This window comes from Podarcis bocagei (genome assembly GCF_964188305.1).
Source record: "Podarcis bocagei genome assembly, chromosome: 4".
NCBI lineage: Eukaryota > Metazoa > Chordata > Lepidosauria > Squamata > Lacertidae > Podarcis > Podarcis bocagei.
The window spans coordinates 45,643,303-45,664,923 of NC_138128.1; the positions used below are offsets into that span (position 1 = coordinate 45,643,303).

Sequence of the window (21,621 nt, forward strand, 5' to 3'; positions counted from 1 at the left end):
TTACAGCCCAAGTCCAGTTTAAATATAAAGAACCGTAAGAAGGATGAGCAGGGTTTCAAGCTGTCCATCAGCAGTTAGCACCCAGAGAGAAGACTGAGCTGACACACTGGTCATCTTTATGTATATCTATGCATATTAATTAATATACGTGAATATGGATCCTCTTTTGTCCCGGTGGTGCATTTCTTCTTTTTAGTGATGCTTAAGTGGCTACTCCATGTGTGAGTGTGTGAATGGGCCAAAATGAGTGTGCTTCTGTGAATATTTCCATGCCCCTTGAAGAAGGCCCCTCAGTTTTGGTGATTGTTTAGGGGAGTGCTTGAAAAGGTGCCAAGGTGTCCATAGGTGAGAGAGGGAGTACGTTTCTGTTGTTGGTCAACTGGGCTGATGCTCCTTGTTTTGCCATGCTAAATAGTGCAGTGAAACAACTGCAGCACAATGCAGCAAGGCAAAACAGAGAGCATCAGCTTGGATGCACATCTGAGTGTATTATCTATCTATACCATGGGTAGGCAAACTAGGCCCGGGGGCCGGATCCGGCCCAATCGCCTTCTAAATCTGGCCCACGGACGGTCCGGGAATCAGCATGTTTTTACATGAGTAGAATGTGTCCTTTTATTTAAAATGCACCTCTGGGTTATTTGTGGGGCTCGCCTGGTGTTTTTACATGCGTGCTTTTACCGTATTTAAAATGCATCTCTGGGTTATTTGTGGGGCATAGGAATTCGTTCATTATTTGTTTCAAAATATAGTCCAGTCCCACACAAGGTCTGAGGGACAGTGGACCGGCCCCCTCCTGAAAAAGCTTGCTGACCCCTGATCTATACCATCCTTTGCCAAAATGGCACCCTCCAGATATTTTGGACTACAACTCCCATCAGCCCCAGCTGATGCGAGTGAAGGCTGTTCTGCACTATATTGCTGTCAATGGAATGTGTGTTTGAATGCACATTGTGCTGAACATCTAAATGTGCATATATCTTAATGAAACCACATCTGGTTGGCTTTATGACCAATGATGTCATCACAATCACTATGGATTGACGGGGATCTTGTAGTGAAGGAAAATGTACTGTTCAGGTTTCAAAATGAAACAGCAGCAAATTGAGGGATCAATGCCTGTAAGCAGGTAGATTTGAGGGAGGGTGTGTGTTTGTAACCATGAAAATATTAAAAGGTGAACATGCAGCAGAGTTCTGTCACATAGCTCATATTTTCACTGCCAACTTCAGGCACCTGATGAAGTTGGCTGTGAAACCTCATGACACAATCAGTGTGTTAAGTTTTCAAGAGTTCTGCAAGACACTGTGTTTTTTGCTGCCACAGTCTTAACACAACTCCTTACCTAGAAGCGTGGTTGTTGCGGTTGCCTTGTTCTTATTTCATTTATACCGATCTTTGCTTTTTGCCATGGACTAGCTGGAGAGTGGTGAGAGTCACCTAGAGACAGTCTCTTCACATGAGGCCAAGGCTGCTACGGTGCATGTCAGAGATGATTTAATCAGCACAAAAGTGATACGGGAGCCTCCAGAGCTGACATTAGGGGACAGGCAGAGGAGAACGAAAAAAAGGGAGCAAAGAGAAGTCAAGGTTTACACCCAGGCAGTGGGTTGAGAACTGTGTAGAGGGCAGCACAGCACCAGAGGTCTGCAACTGTACAAGCAAGGGTGTGAAGAGGGGCTCAAATCCAGGGCAGGCCACCTGAATCCACGCTAGTTTACTTATTTATTTTATTATTTACAGGCCACTTTTAGGTTACTCCATCTAACACTGCTCACCATATATTAAAACCCAAATTATGGCAAACCATAAAATCATATAGAACACGTTCTGGTTGCACTCAGAAGCATACATCTATTTCATTTAAAGTGAGTCTCAGAAATCTTTCCTCCCGTTATATACAGTAATCTAGACACGTAAACATCATGAAAACTATGCATATATACAGCTGGATTATATGCATGATTGTCCCAACTCAGGAATGGCAACTAAGGCGCCAATCCTACACTCACTAACTGGGATTAAGCCCTACTATACCCAGTGGGATTTATGATCAAGTAAACATGAACAGGATTGCACCTCTGAGAGTCATGAAAAACATCATCTCAAGGCTTTTCATGACATAGTCATTAGCAGCCAAAATGGAATGCCAGCTACTTTTTTGAAAAAGAAGAAAATACGGTATATAGATCACATCGTAATATCAGTCAATCACTCCTTTTATTTGTATTCCACTTTTCCAAAGTTAAAACCATGCTCAAGGTGGCTTACAACCTATAAAAAAATTACATAACTACAAATGTAACAAAAGTAGTTATAAACAATACACAAAATGTCAAAAGGTACACAACCAAAAAGAACAATTTCCACATAAATAATAGGATCCAAAATAAAGATACAAAAAACACACACGTAAACAACAGCAATATACCCCCCACAATAAAAACCCCTAACCAATACCCCAATCCAAGAGTCTGTTCAGCATCCTCAGCTTTTGTAGCTGGAGTCAGTCAGGGCCCCACCCTCACAGGCCAGGTTGGGGGGAAGGCCAGCAAGGCAGCAAGGCAGGAGTCTTCCAGGACTCATAGTCAAGATGGTCTCCCCGATCTATACACCGATATATATATTAACTGACAAATGCACAGAGGCAAAGTTTGAAAAGGACTCTTAGCTGCTGCCATGCAGGTGCACTCTGAGACTCCTTATAGAAGCCTGCATGTTTATGAGGCAGTAGGGGGGGCCACAGGGCCGGTTGCCCGGGGCGCAAAATTGTTAGGGGCACAAAATTCCAACACCTGGTGCTGGCTCAATACAACTGCACATTTCCGTTGTTGGCCTCCATTGAAAACGGCTTCTCAATGCAGACTCTCCAGACAACAGAACTACTCTTCCTTTCTTATCCGTGCGGCTGAAATCTCCTGGGTGATATGGAGGCCATCAGGCAGTTGAATGTCAAGAGCTAATGGCTAGATGGCCAAGACATTGGTCCTGTACTGAGTATAAACCTGAACATCTATGTGGAAACAATGGTCAAGAGTTGAAGCTTTCTGTTTGTGATGTCTGTTATTTACTTCTTTTCCATCGTCATCATGGTCACTCCTCCATTTATATTCCCCCTGTAGGAGGTTCAGTGGCGGATGAGGTGGTCCATTGGTTTATCCCAGCAAGATCTGTTAAAACACAGGAGGCCTGTGGCCTAATCTTCTGGTGGTGGGACAGCAGAGAAAAACAAAGATGTCCATGGCGCATTTGATGGGGGCTCTACGCTTCCTCCTTTATTTTCTCTCCCCCTCCCACCTTTTGTTATTTCCTCCGGGAATGGGATCCCCACCCCACCCCCTTTCATTTCTTTTTTATTCCAAGGGCAGGCTTAGTTGTGCGGCCTTGAGGAAGTTAACCTCCTTTAGCCTCCGATTTCTTTCTTTCTGTTTCTTTTTTTAAAAGCCGTGCGCGCACACAATGCACAACAAACCAGAAATCCCCTGGAGGGCTGGCAGCGGGTGTATTAATCTCACCCAGGCGCACCCGGGCGCGCTCACACGCGCACGCTGCCTCTCTGTCAAGTCCCTTTTGTGCAGCTCTCACTCATCCTTACACCTCTTCTCTGTCTCCTTGCCTTTATTTATACTAAAACTGCTGCCAGAATAAAACATCCATGTAAAATCCAATTTCCTCTGAATCTCTCTCGGAGACGAAGCCTTCAGACTGAGTAGGTAACCTCTACAGTAATTGCCTGAACCACTCCTGTTTGCTGGAAAGGTGAGATCCATTTTTCAATTATCTATCTGCTGTGACAGCAGCCAGCCACCCAGCTAAGAAGAAAGGGAGAGAGAGCGAATCCAGCCAAACAAGAGCCGTCTGTGTCAATCCCAGCAAACGGGAGGTAGGATAGATGCGGTCACAGCTCCCACCATCAATATCCTCTAATATAAATGTCAGCGATGCCATTTTACCCACACTCATTTCCCACACTGCTGATTACATTATCGTCTAATAGAGGGGGCGCCAGTCTCACTGCTTTCTCTCCTAACCCTCCTTGCGGTAATGTGTCAATAGCCTGCCTCCATGAAACAAGTCAATTTTCTGCAGGCTTGGCAGAGGAATAAATCTGACGGATATCTGGAGAGCTGGAGATATTTATACACGCCTGCCTCTTGCTCCCTGTCTCTCTCTTTTTCTCCCCCACCACACACACCTCCGTGTGTGTGTGTATGTGCAAACGCATATCTGTGTCCTCGGCAGAATTGAATGATTTTCAGCCCAGACTCAATAAGAAGAGAATTTAAAGCAGTCCCACAGCTTGGCTTCCAGTAACAGCCGTACACGTTTATTTTCTTTCGCTTAACAGGAAAGAGAGAATTATGGTGGGATTTATATGACAAGGGCGACGCTACCCAAACGCTTTTATCTGAGCGTTGCAGGAAAGGTGGGTGGTAAGGAGAGAGCCAGGAATGTATCGGACAGAGGGCAGCCAAGGAGGGTGGGCAGGGAACAGGGTAGGGAGGTGAAAGAATGTGTGTGTGTGTGTGTGTTGTGTTATTTTTGAAAAACAGATGTTTGCAAAAACATAGGGTGGAGAGGAGAGTGTGTGCCTTGTGATGAAACAAAAGCTAGTAGCAAACCCAATGCAAGTTATGGATTATAGCTTTGACAAGGGCTTGATACATTCACAGGTTTTTATAGCTGGATGAGGTCAGAGATAATCTAGTTTAAAGCTGCAATGTGAAGATAGCTTTAAATCACCCCATGTGGCATCTGTTATCGTGTGTGTGTGTGTGTGTGTGTGTGTGTGTGTGTGTGTGTGTGTGTGTGAAGTGGTGGTTTGTGTGCAGTTTGAATGCCAGGACAGTTGGAGAGATTTTTCTCTATGCAAGAGCCAAAATTTCAGTTTCTAAAGGTTTGCTTGTGGAGAAAATTGCCCTTCTGACTGGGTGGTGACTGGTGACACAGGGAGGTTTATCACAGCAGTAATGTGGAAGAACTTAGAGAGGCCTTCACACTGATGCATCCACTGACCCTAACTTTTCATCTGGCTTGTACATTCAGGAATCTTCCTGTTCTTACTGGAAGAAGCTTCTAAGCAAGTTGTGCCAAACTGGATTTGCCTTCTAGCTTGTTAACTGTAACACACTGTACAACTGAAACATGTAACTTCCCCTAAAGAGCTGGGAAACTACAATTTACCCCTCATAGAGCAATTCCCAGCACCCTTAACAAACTAAAGTTCCCAGAGTTCTTTGAGGGAAGCCATGTGTTTTAAATGTACGTTTTTTATACAGCACCAGGCAATTGGATCCTGGAGTTCAACTAGTTCCAAATTGAACAGTGCAGCTTTCCCTTGTGGAGGGATTGCTCACTGGGGCTGATGGGAGCTGTAGTTCAGCAAGATTGGAAGAGCCAAAGGTTCCTCATACCTGTTTTAAGTGAAGATGTCAGCGATTGATGCCTGGGATCTTTGGCGTGTAAAGTTGTGCTGTCCCATAGGTTATAGCCGTTCCACTGCGCACCTCCTTGATACCATCTTATCAGCATTTGTTAGTCTGTGGCCAAGACTAGACGATCAACTTGGGGGTGGTCTTTTTTCAAGGATGTCAGCAAGACAGGATAAAGGTTGTTAAGATATGTGCTGATAAAGTTGTGAGCCATGTCTTTGAAATGAGCAGGTACAGGCCACATGGACAATCAAGACAGACGTGCACAAACTAGAGGGGTATAATCCTTTAATGTCATCACTGGGGCTCAGCCTGCAGGATGAATGCATTCTAATGAGGCTGGTGGAGTTTCTAGCCAAGTGACACCCCAGTAAGGGATGACAAAAGAGCTGGTCAGTGGGGCATGTTGATATGGTATGCATGTGCAGTCGTGGCTTGCAAGCATGCAGCTGTATTCTAAGCCTCTGCTCTGCATCTAACTCATAGATCTGCTCACAAACAAACCTGATGGTGGAAAAATACTAAGATGGATCATGTGTAACCAGCAAACAGCTGTTGTCATGGGTGTTTTCATATCTCCATTTTTAAAAATAATTTTGTATTTTTATAAAATTAAAAAGGATTTTCCAGATGCAGCTTTTTAAAGAAAAGGAAAGCAAAACCAGAGAAAGCAAGGAGAGTACCTGCTTTTAGAATATTTCTTCATTGAAATTTTTTGGGGGCCTTGTCTTCCACACTTGCATTTCAATGACCTGCATTGAATACTGTTGTGATTACAGAAAGGAAGAAGCAATTGACCTCCCCACCAATAATGTCCAGGTCAAAGATGGCCAACTTTTGCCTCCTGCTCTGCAATACCTTGTCACGCACAGAAAAAATGAGCCTAAAAGGCTCGTGGCAAAGATAAAAGGATAAATGCATACAAAGTGGCATGTGAAAGCAATAAGCTATCAATTAACAGTGATTGATCTCCCTAATCATAGATAAATATTAGCAAAGCTTGGCTGCCTAGTAATTCTGTGTTTATGTTTGTTCTGCTATGCTAGCGGAGAGCAAGCACTGTTTTAGCCAAGTGCTGACAAGCTGCCATTACATAAATCGGATTTCTCTTGACGTGGGAGCAACCGGCACAATGCAATGAGAGAACATGTGGCGAACGAGCAGTTGTGAAATAAGAAGAGATGTTTTCTTGCTTTCAGAAACATCTATTAGTTGCCGTTGGCACCATAGAGTAGGCTAGTAAGTTGGTGGTGGTGAAGGCATTCGTCCAATTTTTCAAAGGGTATCCATTCCTGACATGGAACCTCAAGGCCGCTTCATTCTTTGCTTTCTATTTTCACCGTATATAGAGATAATCTTTGTGTAGGAGAAGTCATGCGCTTCATCAAGTGTGAATTGGGGTGGGAGTATTTGCTTCACTGTCACAATATGGACCGGACAGCTGGTGCTGATCAGCTTTTTGGAGGGAAACTGCAGTGTAGGAAGAAGCCTACACAGATCAGCTTTTCGGAGCCATCCAGGGCTACGGTTTCCATCAGCTTCCAGATTATGTGCACCACAATAAGGAAGCAAGTGTGAAGATCCACCATTGGCCTCTGCAGGGCAGAATCAGAGGTACCTAAGGATGTACCATAGCCTTTCTTCTTTCCAACGGTTGTTTCACCTATGACAGTTTTCTACCTGTGGGGAAATCAGCATACACTGTCCTGTGAAGCTGCCCTCCTAATTTATGCAGAGGAAAGCAACATCTGATCGCTTCAGAGATGTCATGAATGGTCCTCCATTTCAGTCTGCTAAAGATTTTGAGATTTTGATCTACAGAGATCACTCAGGTGGCCACCCGAGTCTTGTTCTAAATGATCTGGGTTATTCTGATAGCATTTGGGATCCAGAAACAATTTTCTAGCACACCAGGCTGAGATTCTTCAAACTCCCCTGTGAAATATAGCATGCTTAGCTACATGTGGCATGTTTTGATTATTTGCAGCATCTTGTAGCTACAGATCTCAGTCTCCCCTGCTCTCTTTTACTGCCCCACAACAATCCACATGGATCACAGATTACTTTCTCCATGGTTTGCACTGTATGGAACTAACTAGACTCACCAGCCCTACAAAAGAGGCTCCTCATGAGGCCGGAGGAACATTGCCCGGCTGTGAGGCGTCAAGGCTGCTCCCTGCAAGGCTCTATCCACCTGCCCTAGGGGGCAGGGCCCACACTCACCAGCTCTACAAAAGAGGCTCCTCATGAAGCCAGAAGAACATCGCCCGGCTATTGTTTTATTGTTTTATTTGTTTTAATATGCTGTACACCACTTTGAGATTTTTATTAAAAATATAAAGCAGTATAGAAATATTTTTTTTCCCACCAACAGGCATCGAGATATGAGGATCTCAGTTCCATGATTAAACAGTTCTTCCAACGTGTGTGTGTGTGTGTGTGTGTGTGTGTGTGTGTGTGTGTGTGTGTGGAAGTTGCCTCAGAAAACAAATTTACAAGCCTACTTTTCTTCCTAGGCAGTTATATAACAACCTCAGAACAGGAATACATAATTGCATAAGTCAAGTCAGCAACTACAGTTTAAACTCCCAGCCATAGGCAGGTTACAGACATGACTTTCCCCCATTTTATGTCCCCATTGCAAAGCTATGCATATTACCCTTCTGTGGTTCAACTGACTGAGTCATGTGAATTTCCTGCAGTTCAGCTGATCACCTCACATGTCACAAGATACTCTTCTAGATCATGACTAGCCTGGTCAAATGCAAAAGAAGTCAAAACCCTTGCACTTTTAATTGTTGCATAGTGGGGAGGGCATTTCAGCAGGTGTAACTTGCCTAGCAATTACCTCAAGCAGAGATAGTCAATGTAGGGTGCTCCAGAGACCTTTTGGACCCTGACTCCCATCACCACCAATGGGTAGGTGGTTATTGGAATTTTAAGTCCAACAGAATCTCCAGGGCACTGCGTTGGCTACTCCTAATGTAACGGTTCAAGAGCCCTGTTCTCTTTTTTAACCAGGCCAGTCTAGTGCTGAGCCGCTTTGTATCTGCATTATCACATGAATGTACATTTGAAAATTGCACAGGTTTATTTTTTGTCTTCCCATGAGGCAAAATGGCCCCACTAAGGATAAAGTTGTGTCCTCATGTTTCCTTTCTTTATCTACATAGGGATCTAGGTGAGAAAGTTCTTTCAATTGCATATTTGCCCTCTCACCTGAATGGGTGCAAAAAGAACAAGGAACCTGCACCCAACCTGGGATTTGAGGGTTTCCTTACTCATTTATTCCATCCCCAGTATAGTACATTGCTTAAAGGCAGATATGGGGAATGAGTGTTTGGCTGTGTCCACAGTGGCCAAAGGTGTGTTTGCAGTGGCTGAAATGGCACGGCATGTTTATGGCAGCCCCAGCTGCCGGGGCAAGGATGGGTGCTTTTGTGCTGGATGGATCCTGGTAGCGTTGCTCCTTCTGAAAGAGCAGGTGCTGCAGCTTCTCTGGGAGCCAGGGCAGTGGGCTTGCTGGCCCCCAGGCCGGTCTGGTCTGATCTGGTCTCTGTGTAGGAAGACAGGATTTTGAGCATTAAGGCAGAAGGCAACGATGACAGGAATCTGCCAGCTCCCCTTCCCCTGCCTCCCAGCACACAGAATGCTGACATCCCCTTTTTTGTTTAGGCTGACAGCAAGCACCTGGCATGCTGTGTGCAATATTGCTGCTGCGGCTGCTGCGGCTGCTATTCTCCCCCCACCGCCCCCCCTCACCCAGCACACGCACACACATACACACAGGCGCACACACTTCCCCCGCAGGTTTAAATAAATGCAAACATATGCTGCCATTAATGGGAGAATCACTCCTGTAAACACGAGTTCCTTTTTATTCACGGCTTCCTCTCCTCTCCCCTGCCAACTCCTAGGGGAAAAGAGAGGTCAAGTAGGGACTATTCTCATCCTTTTATTTAAACCCTCCCTCCCCCTTCTCCGGCTCAGAACAGGCAAGAGGAAAAATGAATTAAGCTAATTGGTGCGAGGGGGAGCTGGGACAATAGCCGGCCGAGTCCTACTGGGGATTCTTTGGCTTTCAGGGTCTGCATCGATTCAGACACACACAGGATTTCAGTCTCGCTTCCCTTTCCTTGACTGATTCTTTGAATTGCCTTCTGGATCTAAGGGATAAAGGGTAACAATCCATTGGGAAGTTCTCTAGCACAAGCACCATTAAAAGGCAGTGGAATTGTGTGAGACCACTGTCTGGCTCTCTCTCTGTGTGTGTTTGTGTGTGTGTGTGTCTTGCTCAATTACCAGAAGCATTTGGTCATCGTATGAATGAATTTTCTGAACTGGACCCCCATTGCCTCCCTACCCCTACCCCTAATTCCTTGTGTTGCTGGCTCACTCAGTATTGCAGCAGGAAGTATAAATAAATTGATGGAATTTAAGCTGAGATTCACCGGTTCTGCTGAACTTTGCATAGTGAGCATTGTATAGAGCTGAGTGGTTTTCGAGCACTTTGATGCTGGAAAGGATGTGGAGACCCATTACAGTGGTATGTAAATGCCAAGAATTAATCTAGTTACCAATATGCTCAAGTCAAATCAGATGCCAGAAAATGCTACCTGGCATGCCCAGGTCTAAATCTGCCAAGCTAAAGATACTGCTGGCACCTTGACCATTGAGCCAAAGGATTCCCAACACCCACTTGCTAATCGTATCTGGGGTTGCTAGTGAAATGTGAAATTGCCATAATTCAGAAGCACATTCTGGAGGCCATCCCTTGTGGACTTGTATGGGGAACCTTGAAAGATTGCTATGGGGTTGGGGCCGGGGATGGGGCTGGGGGGCTGGAGAACCAAGGCCCCCTGAAGGAAACTTAACTATGCATGCACCCATGTTAAAGGATGTGCTGATAGCCTCATGAACCCACTCCTCACAAGGCAAAGTCATTGTCATAATTGCCCTCTCCTTCTTGACAACAGTCAGAGCTCAAGGATCACGCGGGTAAAGCTAATTGCTGTGTGTGCCAATGCGAATCAGTGCTTTGCCAGATCTGGATCCAAGGCTAGCAAGGTCCAGCACATCATTGCCACTTTCCCTTTACTTCAGTACACTCACGGCCTTGCCTTTTGTCCTGCATTTGCCTCCTTCACATGACAGTACCTAGGTCAGGCACCCACCCATCATCTCCCCTCTGTAGCAGTGGTGACAGTGACAACACCCTCACTAGACCTGAGTCTGTGAGGGTCTAGGCCTGGAGCTTTTAACAATGCAGGCTTTGTCTGGAAACAGGGTAACTCTAGACCACAGATTTCTGGACTCAAACTCATAGGATTTGTTCACCATTTAAGAGATACCCTTTCAGATGCTAGAGAAATGTTGGTGATTAGATACAATGGTGAGAGGTAAAAAAAATATAGTTGGGTGGAAGACGAAATTGTCAATTTCTGTTTCTCTCAGGTTGTTTTTCGGTTTTCTAGTCTTAAGTCAAGTTTGCCACACTTTCATATCAGTTTGTGATTCTTTGTTTGAAAAATCCTCATAAATTCTTCTTTTTTAGTGTGCATTTCCCCTAATATGCATAGTCTTGTATGCAATTCCGCCTGTTAAACACATGCATGAACATTTCTCTAATACAATGTATTTTTGTATATTGTTTTCACTGTTATTAAAAAATATATGCATTTCCCCAATATATACGGTACTTTTTGTACACTTTGTCAACTGGAGAAGTCATTGCAAACTTTGGAGAAGTGTGAATTTTGAAGGATCACTGAATTTTGGTTTGTATATTGATTGAAATCAGGCAAATCAGGTAAGCTTGCATTAGAAAACAAAGCTGAACTTAATTCCTCTCTTCTTCCTACTGGAATATTTGGGGTGGTATTCAACATGGTTGAGATAGGTTTATTTATTTCGGTGGTTCCACTTTGGGTAAAACTTAGTTGCATCTGACCTAAGATGTTAGTCAAATATTTGGAAAAAATATAAGGCAGGCCCCTGCACCAAAATACAAAGCCATTCTCACAGCTTTGTAAGTCACTATTAAACATCTCTCAGCCAAAGAGCTCATGATAAATATATATATAAAGTACTCGGTAAGAAAAAGTATACTACTGACAAGTATGTATCCTGATCCTAAGCATGTTAATTGGTAAGTGAGCCCCATAGTAACCCTTACTGCTGAGAGTCTGCCAAGAAGATACTTCTCTGTACCCTTTGACACCTGAGATGTATATTTTCAGAACTCCCCCTGTTTTTTGTGATTGCATTTTTTGGTAATGGCATGTTTTTAAAAGTGTTTTTAGTGTTGTATTTTAAATTGTTTTAACGCTCCCGGAGACCTTCAGGTGAAGGGTGCATAAATAATGATGACGATGATGATGATGATGATGTTTCTCTCATTTTCTAATTTTTCCAACCTTAAGGTCAGTTCTTCAAATTTCCACATCAGTGTTCTCTCTCTCTCTCTCTCTCTCTCTCTCTCTCTCTCTCTCTCTCTCTCAAATGAAAATTCACCAGCATTTTATTGTGAATTTCTCCCTAATAAACAAGTTTTTGTATGCCATTCTGCCTATTCTTGTTTGCAAATGAATTTTCTGTAACTTAATTTATTTTCGCATCTTGTTTTTACAAATTTATGTGTTTTTGCACGCATTGCTTAGCTGGAGAGCCACACTGCAAAATTCGGAGGAGTGTGAATTTCAATGAATGGCAGTGTCTTGGTTCACAAATTGTTCCTGAAAGTGGGATTTGCATTTAAATATGAACTGAATTGCATTTCTCCCCCTTCCTTACTCCCAAGTAAGTCTGCATAGGATTGTAGCATTAGGCTGGAGGTAGCGGGACAAGTATGGAGAAGTGTGTTGAACTGTGGCATTCATTAACGGCCACTGATATTCCCGCCTTCATAAATCTGTCTGGTCTTTTACTTAACCCAGTTATACAGCTGGCCATCACGTCATCCTATGGAAGTGAGCTCCAGAGAACAATGCTGGACTGTGCAAAGAAATGTTTGTTCATTTCAAAACCTGTTAGTATGTTAATTTTACCAGGTGCCTTCCGATGAGAGCTTCATGGGAAGCAAATGTTCCTCATTTGCTTTTTCTCAGCTAGTGGAGAGAAGTCTCCTCAGCTATTGTATTCCTCTGAAATTTTAATGTCCGCTCTTAGCTGCTCCCAGTTTTTGTGCCTTTCACAACAGAATGGTGTGGTGGAAAGGAGTAGCGAATTAATCTGTTAATTAATCCCACACTTTCTGCCCAGAAAAGGGCAGAGCCATGCACACCAAATCTACGCTGTGATAGCAGCTGCCAGAAGTGGAGCCAGAGAGAGGCTGTGGCCTCTTTCAAGTACAGTTCTTGCCACTGTTAAGAGCCCTCCTAGTTCAGATTGACTGTTCATCTAGTTCCAACATACAATTTCTAACAGTGGCTGGCCAGATAACTCATGGAAGCCATCAAGCAGGGCAACAGCCACCACCCAACGTATGGTCCCACTACTGAGTGTAACTGAAGGCTCTGTGTCAAGTTGAAATGATCCGTTGGTGTCATTTTTGGGCAGGACTGCTGTTCTTTCTCAGTCTCCAAATATTTGCTAACTAGCAAATACATGAAATTTGTTTTAGCTTGTGCAGCCACAAAACCTGGGAAACAGTTTGCAAAAGCGGATTCTCTTTTATAATTCTGGTGTGCCCTTATATGTTGTTTTTGCATTGACCTATGTTGATATCAATTTATAAAATTGTGCCTTGACACCTGCAAACAAATAAACTCCAATAAACCTCAGAGCATGCTGGCTAGTTCGTTTCAGTAAGGTAAGTGAGCCCTGCAGTGGCCAAAATGGTACACTTCTTCTGTCATGTACCAACATGCAGACCTTTGCTTGCTGGGTCGTTCTCATTTAGGGAACATTTGAGTGGTGGGACAGGATAAAGGGGGTGGCCGGGATATGAGGTAGGGAGGGGTGTATACCTTTATACAGCCGTCGTATGTGAATGTGAACACAGGGGTAAGTGCATGGAAAATATTTTCAGCCCCACAATATAGGGATCCCATGCCCTTTAATCTGGCCCTGATGCACCCTTAGACTTCTGTATGGCTGAAATACGTCCCCAAGCCTAGGACCATCTACATACAGCCTGGATGTGATGGAGAGGAAATGCCCCTTCTCCTTTCGGGGAATGTGGTGTTTGCTTCCACACACTGCTGTTTACTGCTACTTTTAAGCAGACTCTCACCCCCCTCCTTTCATCCTCCGCTGAGAGCCCTCCTTTAGTCTCTCATCTCCAGACCTGCAGGCCTGTCAGCCTGCGATGCCTAACTCCAGCTGTGAGCATTTGGAAGGGCAGCCTATCAGAGGGCGCTCAGATGCATAACTCCAGATCCTAAATGACACTTTGGCACCATTTCCCTGATGTTCTGCCTTCTCCTTCCCTGGGTTCTTATAATGTGCCTTTGCTCTACTCGTTGCTGGTAATGAGGCCCCGCCTAATTGCCATTCAGTAAACTCCAGTTAAATTAACAGCTTCATCAGATGAGTGTCAACAGCTGCTCTGTGACAGCCACAGCTCTCCCTGATCTCCCAGTCCTAATGCCCATGACATTCAAGTCATTGACTGACAGCCAACAAATCAAAATCCAGTGTTGCTCTCTATGGCCTGAACTGTCACCCAATGGCCAGTGCGTCCCTGTGTCCATGCATATAAATATACATGCAAGTACATGCATGTGGGGGGGGGGAGGAGAGAAAGATTGTGGGTGCATTTTAAAGTGACTGCATGAATGCCAGTAGGACCGAAGATATGGCTATGTGAAACACAGCACAGGTGTGCAGGTGGAAAGCATGTAACTTAAAAAAAAAATAATTATATGATCCAGCTGATGGAATTGTTTTCCATGACATATCTCAAAGCCATTTTGCAATAAAAACATCAACAAGAGAAACAATTACTATTCTATATGAAAAACAGTAATAACAATTCAGTCTGTAAAAACAGCTAAAAACAATTTCGTACATAACTAATTTTACATCTAATGCAGATACAGAGCAGAATAAAGATCTCCACTTAAAAGGCTTGTTGATGAAGGTTCCATAGGTGCCGAAAAGACAATAGATATACATACACACATACTGTAAGGGAACTGTCACCTCACAAAAGACCCAATTCCTACATCATATGGAACAGATCTCCTGATAAGATGGTATCTGAAAGATGCCTGCAGATACCTTTTTCTGGAATGCATTGATATAAAGGGTGAGATTATCTTTTAAGTATTCTGGTTCCAAGCTGATTATGGTTTTGTACGCCACAACCAACGCCTTGATCTTAGCTTGCTGGTGCAATTCTTTCAGCAGTGGCATAATATGGTGGTGATACTTGATCCCCTAAGCAGTTGGGCCACTGCATTTCGCACTAGCTGCAGCTTCTGGGCCGACTTCAAGTGAAGCCCTACATAGAGTGCACTGAAGTAATCCAACCTGGAGATATCCAGATTTATATAAGATCAGTCACCTGTAGATTTTCCCCAGTGTCATTTCCCTTTAACAACAACATCATCAAAAGCAACACAAAAGCAGCCTGTAACGACTGCAATTCTGTGGGAAGGGGAAGTTTGAAGGGTCAACAGCAAGGGACTATGATCTTTTTAGCTCACAATCACCACCACCCCTCTCAGGTGGTATTTTTCCTGCCCACTGACACTGGCCCCTATCCAAGGCTGTGGGTTTTTCTGATGGCAGCAGTGTCCCATTGGGGGCAGCCATTTTAATTTCCCACAGACCAATGCTATTTCAGGCTGTAGGCTGGAGGTCAACAGTAGGTGGAGCCAGAGGCAATGATAGGCAAAGTCAACTAGTTATAGTATTTTCCCAATCCTCCTCCCACAAGGGCTACAACACTGAGGGCTTATCCCTTGGAGAAAACCACTCTTTAGCCCTCAGTTGGCGCAAAGGGCAATTCAGGCTTTCTGTGAATTGTCATCTGTTCTGGTTTAGAGCTAAAGAGCAGGTTTTCCCTGGGAAAAGAGTGGGGCAAGGGGAAAAAACACACAGACCCATGCTTTCTAGGTATGGAACAAGAGGAAGTGTAGACGAGCCCTGAGACTAAGGAGGAAGCTGACAGCGCCACCCCATTGACAGGTTGTAAGTATGAAGGCAGGCAGGTGGAGCTGGGCTGAAGGCAGACTGAGCTTGCTGGGGCAGTTGCCCATTGGTTGCATTGGACCAGCCACCACTGCCTGCTGCTGCCTTAACTCCAGGAATATCACTCTCAAGCCATGTGGGAATATTCTAGAGCTTGAATGAGAAACAAAAGGAAATCAAACCCGACACAAAACTGCAACCTAAGGCACAACCAAGTTGGGATGTGCAATATTCAAGAAATAGGAGGCTGCATATATGACTAATACACCGTAAAGATTACTGTAATACATTTCAGAACGACAAAATAAAAACAAGCAGCCTAATGAATGGTCACTCTGAGACAGGTTTACAGATATCATTTCTTATAAAACCTACAACCACAAACAGCCCTCTCAGGGCAAATTAACACAGGTCACTTCTATATAACAAACAACCAAATGTGCTTTTACCATATGCTTTTCTTCTGCTGTTTAATAAGGTCTTAATAATCCCAATTCTCCCATAAGCTAAAAACCAATAAGACCTTGCCTTTCAGCCCCGCATTTGCCAAAAACAATAAAACAACATTAGTATCTTGGTTCTATGCCACCTACAAAATAGACAAAAATTAATTATAAAAATCATTATAATTCTTAAAAGTTCAGTTCCCTCCCTGTAAAATACCCCAGACTCACCACTTGAGAAACAATTTCCGATCCTTAACAAGGGCAAGAGGAAAAAGCAAGCAGAAACCTGTCCCTAGGAGAAAAGGTAAAAGCAAAAGAAATGATGGCTACAATGAATTGTATGCCCAAGGATGGTTGGGACTGCGCCATTAGAGAAACCTTGCCTGAGCTGGTCCTCAGTGCTGCATTCCCCATCCCTCAGAACATGAAAAGTGGAACACTTTAATTGCAGTGGCACGTTCCACATATTGGTAAATAAACTCTATCTAATATTAAGAGAGAGCTTTGTGCATGGGAAGGCCACCGCAAGCCATTTGAAAAGGTCACCTACATTATCAACTCCAAATTTAATTAGTTAATGCTTATCTGTAATGAAGGCTTCTTCCCACAGAGCAATCTGGAAGGCTAGAGTGTTGTGAAGCGCCATGAAAGGAGTTTCCTGAAGTCCAGGAAGAAAGCCGAATTTGATTCTGCAATTCCAGTTTGAAAAGCCGATCTTTACAGAAGAGCTCTTTTTTCAGAAGCAGGGGCTTCTTCCGTATTTATTCAGTTGCATATTTAAACCTTTTTCTTCCTTTCTTTTTAAAAAAAGGGTAAACATAATTTGGCTTTTAGCCAAACAATTAGCATTTGACAACTCTGTCCTTTTCAGCAGCAGCCAGCTTGGACTCACAATCTGAAAGTTTCAGGTCGCAATCTTAACTATACTTACCCAAATGTCCAGCTGAACTCGGGGAGAAATCTTTTTCCGCAACCTGCAAATACAAAAGCACAGTTATTCCTACAGATATGTAAATACTTGTCTTTTTATTCTTCTTATTCTTCTTTCTGCATTGAAAACTTGCCATGAGAAAAACAAATCAAATACTGTGTCGTGTTTGATGGGGCTCTGATCTTCAGGAGGATGCAGCAAATCACACGAATGTTGAAGTGGGTGAGCGGGTGATTGACAAAAGAGAGGCAGGCATGTCCGGGACCACCCAGGGAGCTCTGTGGCTCAGTGGGGATTTGGACTCAGTCCAAGGCCTCAATAGCATTGCTTAGCCGAGCAGAGTGTTTTCGGCACTATAAGTACCAACTGTGAAGCCATGGGAAGCAGGACAGAAGGAAAAGCCTTTACTGAGAGCAAACAAAATCAACACTGCAGCTGGGATATGACCATCATAGGGAGAAAGGACAATTTCATTCCAGCATCTCTCCCTTACGGTGGCCCTATTCTCCTCTTAGCAGAGGACAGCCATCTAATTGAGACACTTCTTGAAGGACTGCCATGTCTGGTTCAAAGATCTGAAAAAGAGAAAGTAGGGTCTGGAAGATGCTCTTCAAAAGCTATCACCTGGGTGGCAGCAGAGTTTTTCCAAGCAGACTTTTCACCTGTACAAATTCCCTCTCAGGCATCCCACTCTAAAGAAGCCCCCCCCCCAAAAAACCCCTGAATGAAGCAAGTGCCATGTTGCTTGCTTATCAGTGGGGGTTTCTGCATAGGAATCTGTAGTTCTTATCAGCTGTACAGCGATGATTCATTTATGAATCTGCCTTAATTAAGAAACTTACAGGCACAAAACTAGAAGTGCTTGAAGAGTATTTACAAGGATGCAATGAAGCCTTACTTGCCCAAAATGAAGGTAAAGAAGAGGAGGTTCCAGCCAAAACGAAGGGGCTTTAATATGTTTTGGGCAGTTTGCTTTAAGCATGATAACAGAGCACATTCTTCCCTGATTTAATTTATGTGCATGCTGTCCCTGCCATTTCCTGATGTTTAAGTCCTTAATAAATACTTGCCCCTTATATACCTATGGTGAGACACATTGTATAATCTCTGTTTAAATTGTAGTAACAATGTTCCAACTTCTATCCATACATATAAATTAACATATTCAAGTTTTATGTCCAAATCTGTGTCTTCTTTGGGGAGGTGGTGGTTGTGCATAAGTGGCCACCCTACTCCCAATTTACAAATACAGCACTGCTCTATGTGCCTGAAGGCCTTTCTCCCCTGGCCTACAGTCTAGGGCTAAATACACACCACACATTTAAAGCACCTTACCAAAGAATCCTGGGAACTGTAGTTTTTAAGTGTGTTGGCAATTAAAGCTTTGTGAAGGGCAAATGTCAATTTCTGGGATTTTTGCTTTAAATTTATGGTGTGTAAAGCATCTTTGGATTCTCAAGACAGTTGAACTGCAACCTTCAGACTCCTTCTAGTTACCGTATTTCCCCGTGTATATGATGATGCTTTTTGCTTAAAAAAAACTAGGCAAAAATTGGATGTCGTCTTATACACAGATAGTGAATGCGGGGGACGACGACGTGTGATTAACGAGAGCAGCAAGCAGAAGATTGGCAGCAGAGATTGGGTGGGTGATTGGTGGCTGTGGCAAGGCCTGCTGGCGATTGGCTGTGGCTGTGGCAATTGGGCAGGCGATTGGCAGCTGTGGCAAGTGGGCTGTTGGTGGCAGCGAGCAGGCAGACAATTGGTGGCTGCAGTGAGGTGTGTGATCAGCAGTGGCTGTGGCAAGCGATCGGCAGTGTTGGGCAGGCAGGTGAGCGATTGACGGAAATGACCCCCCAAAAAAGCTAAACTACTTAATTTCTTAATTTTGGGTTAAAAAAAATTGGGGTCGTCTTATACATGGGGCCATCTTATACATGAAAAATGTGGTATACTGATCCCTCCTCCTATCTGGTCAGCTCACGCTGCCCAATAACAACGGGAGGAAAAATAAACATTTTCCATACTTAGACACACACACACCCTGACTCTGCCCCATACTCTCCCTTGTCTCTCCCCCCCCCACTTCAGTGGGTGAAAGGGGGGACACCTCCCCATTTTCAGTTCTCCTCCTCAGTGGGATAATTTACAATACAGGTTAAATTCCCTTAGTGTGCTCAAGTGCCAAACTCCCCTGTTCTTTGTTTCCCATAGCAGGTGGCATTACCACGAACAGGGAACATGCTTCAGTCTCTCGCATGGTGTTTTACAATCTCCCATCTGTGGCAAGACACAGGTGGACAGCTTTGCGATAACGTGCTGTGCAGCCCTATGGATTTTCACAGCAATCCATTTCTCTATAATCCAAAAGGCTGCAATGGGATTTTTGCTTGTAGCATCTGCCTTCAAGAAAGGAAGGATACACTTTCCAAAGCACGCCCATCAATCCTCAGAGCTGCCGGTTCACCTGGGAGCAGCTGGGAGATATTCACTTTCTGTATTAGAAGGGGAGCATGAGCAGGATAAGGGGGAAAGTAGGCGGGGATGAGTTTGCTTGCCTGTTGTGACAGCTTAGGGACATTCATCCTTGGAAGCTGCCTTAGACTTGGGGCTCATCTTGGCCCCGCTGCTTTCCCCCGGGGAAATGCGTGGTTCAGTGCTAAATCAAAACAAACAGCAATTGGATTTTCTGTGGATTGCCGTTTGTTCCAATTTAGTGCTAAAGCAGTAGGGTGGAAACAAAACCACTTGGGCCCATGCCTTGAAAGCATGGGACGAGCAGAAACCCACTAGGCCCCATGCTTTCTAGGCTCTGGACAAGTGGGAGTATGGGCGAGCCCTAGATCAGATTGTTTGGCCATGAAATCCAGCATTGTCTTCTTTGACCTGCAATAGTTCTACGTGGTCCCAGGCAGAGGTCTTTCCCATCATCTGCTGCTTGATCTTTTTCACTGGGGATGACCCAGATTGAACCTGGGACCTTCTACATACAAAGCATGGGCTCTACCATTGAGCTATAGCAGTGTACATTTTGCCTCAGAGATCTTGAGTTCTAAGCACCTTGACCTGGGCAGGGAGGGAGAACCATTTACTGATTTTCCTTGGTCAGCACAATATCTTGAGCCAGCCCTGCAGGCAAAAAGAAAAAGAAATCTCATGCTCAATGTAATATCCATTCTGGGTGTTATTCAAAGTTCATGCATGCTCAGCAACAGAAACTGTCCCCATGAAATGAATAACGGTGTCCAATTTGTCTTTCTCCACAAAATATTTCCTTTTCAAAGTATATTTATGTGTGTGTGAGTATTTCTTGATTCTCACACGTCTCTTTGCACTTTGAATCTTCTAAGAAAGTGTGACTAAATTTGTTGGTCATTTTAGGAAGTTTTGAAAACAAAAATTTGCATTTTTTTAAAAAGTCTAATTTAAAAGTGGGGGTCTTGCATTCCCTTACTCATTCTTTCTTTAAAAAAATCACTCCTCTTCCCCCTTCAGTTTACTTGTGCTTGAATGGCGAGTGGAGGAGAGCCAGAGTCACCCCTTTTGGGCCAACCCAATGCCAAAGCACAGCCATGAAGCATTTTCACTTGTAAAACAAGAGACAGAGGAGGCAGTGTTGGTAAATAGCCCATTAACACACTGTGTCACTCCATTAACTTCAAAGAGTAAACATCTCCTTTATTTTCCCTCCCACTCTCAGAGTGGAGATTGTGAGATTCTGTAGTGTCCGGGGCCAGTCATGATGGCTTGCGGAGGAGTAGAAATAAAATCCGCATCTCAAGATTTCAAAATTTAAGGCCCTCTTTATGCCACATGAAATTCAAGGCCCAAATTTTTCAAGTAAAACCCAACATTTGTAGTCCATTAAGTTGGAATGCTTGTATCTGAAATTGGTTTCTCTCACTCCAATGCACCACACCAACACACATGCAGGCATTGCCAAAGCGCCACTCTGATGATTATTATTATTATAAATAATAATTATTTGTTTATTACCCACCCTTCACCCTAAGGTCCCAGGGTGGGTTACAGCATTAACAGAAATATTAAAAACAATTTTAAACAACTTAGTAGTTTTGTGGGCAATTCTACTAAAATGCTTCCTTGAGCTGTTCTTGACCTAACCTCTACAGGTGGCTATTAGGTATATATAGTTGATGTATTTATTTATTTATAGAGGCTTTTAATATCTACTAGCCCATGTAAAAATATCAAGTTGCCATACAATATACAATAGTATATTGCTGAGACTCCAATACTTTGGCCACCTCATAAGAAGAGAAGACTCCCTGGAAAAGACCCTGATGTTGGGAAAGATTGAGGGCACAAGGAGAAGGGGATGACAGAGGACGAGATGGTTGGACAGTGTTCTCGAAGCTACAAACATGAGTCTGAGCAAACTGCGGGAGGCAGTGGAAGACAGGAGTGCCTGGCGTGCTCTGGTCCATGAGGTCACGAGGAGTCGGACACGACTAAACAACAACAACAACAACATACAGTAGTATACGATAAAACATGAAACAGTGGGGGGAGGGTAGCTTTTTAAAAAATCATTAAAATGACTGGCTAATCGAAACAATTTAAATAGCTGAATAGGTTAATAGTGAGGATATCTGCTGGAAGAGTGTCCTGCAGCATGCAACCAGCAACTTGACTTCTTGTTTCTTTGTTTAAT

At 43.8% G+C, this 21,621-nt stretch overlaps 1 long non-coding RNA gene across 1 annotated transcript; it reads right to left on the bottom strand.

The window, feature by feature from the left end:
* Nucleotides 1-7,460: 7,460 nt before the first annotated feature.
* Nucleotides 7,461-16,990, bottom strand: LOC308586051. The gene is made up of 3 exons (XR_014007732.1): nucleotides 16,947-16,990; nucleotides 16,244-16,307; nucleotides 7,461-8,988 (listed from the first exon to the last, which is right to left on the bottom strand). It is a non-coding gene; the product is annotated as an uncharacterized lncRNA (long non-coding RNA).
* Between the last annotated feature and the right edge of the window lie 4,631 nt (nucleotides 16,991-21,621).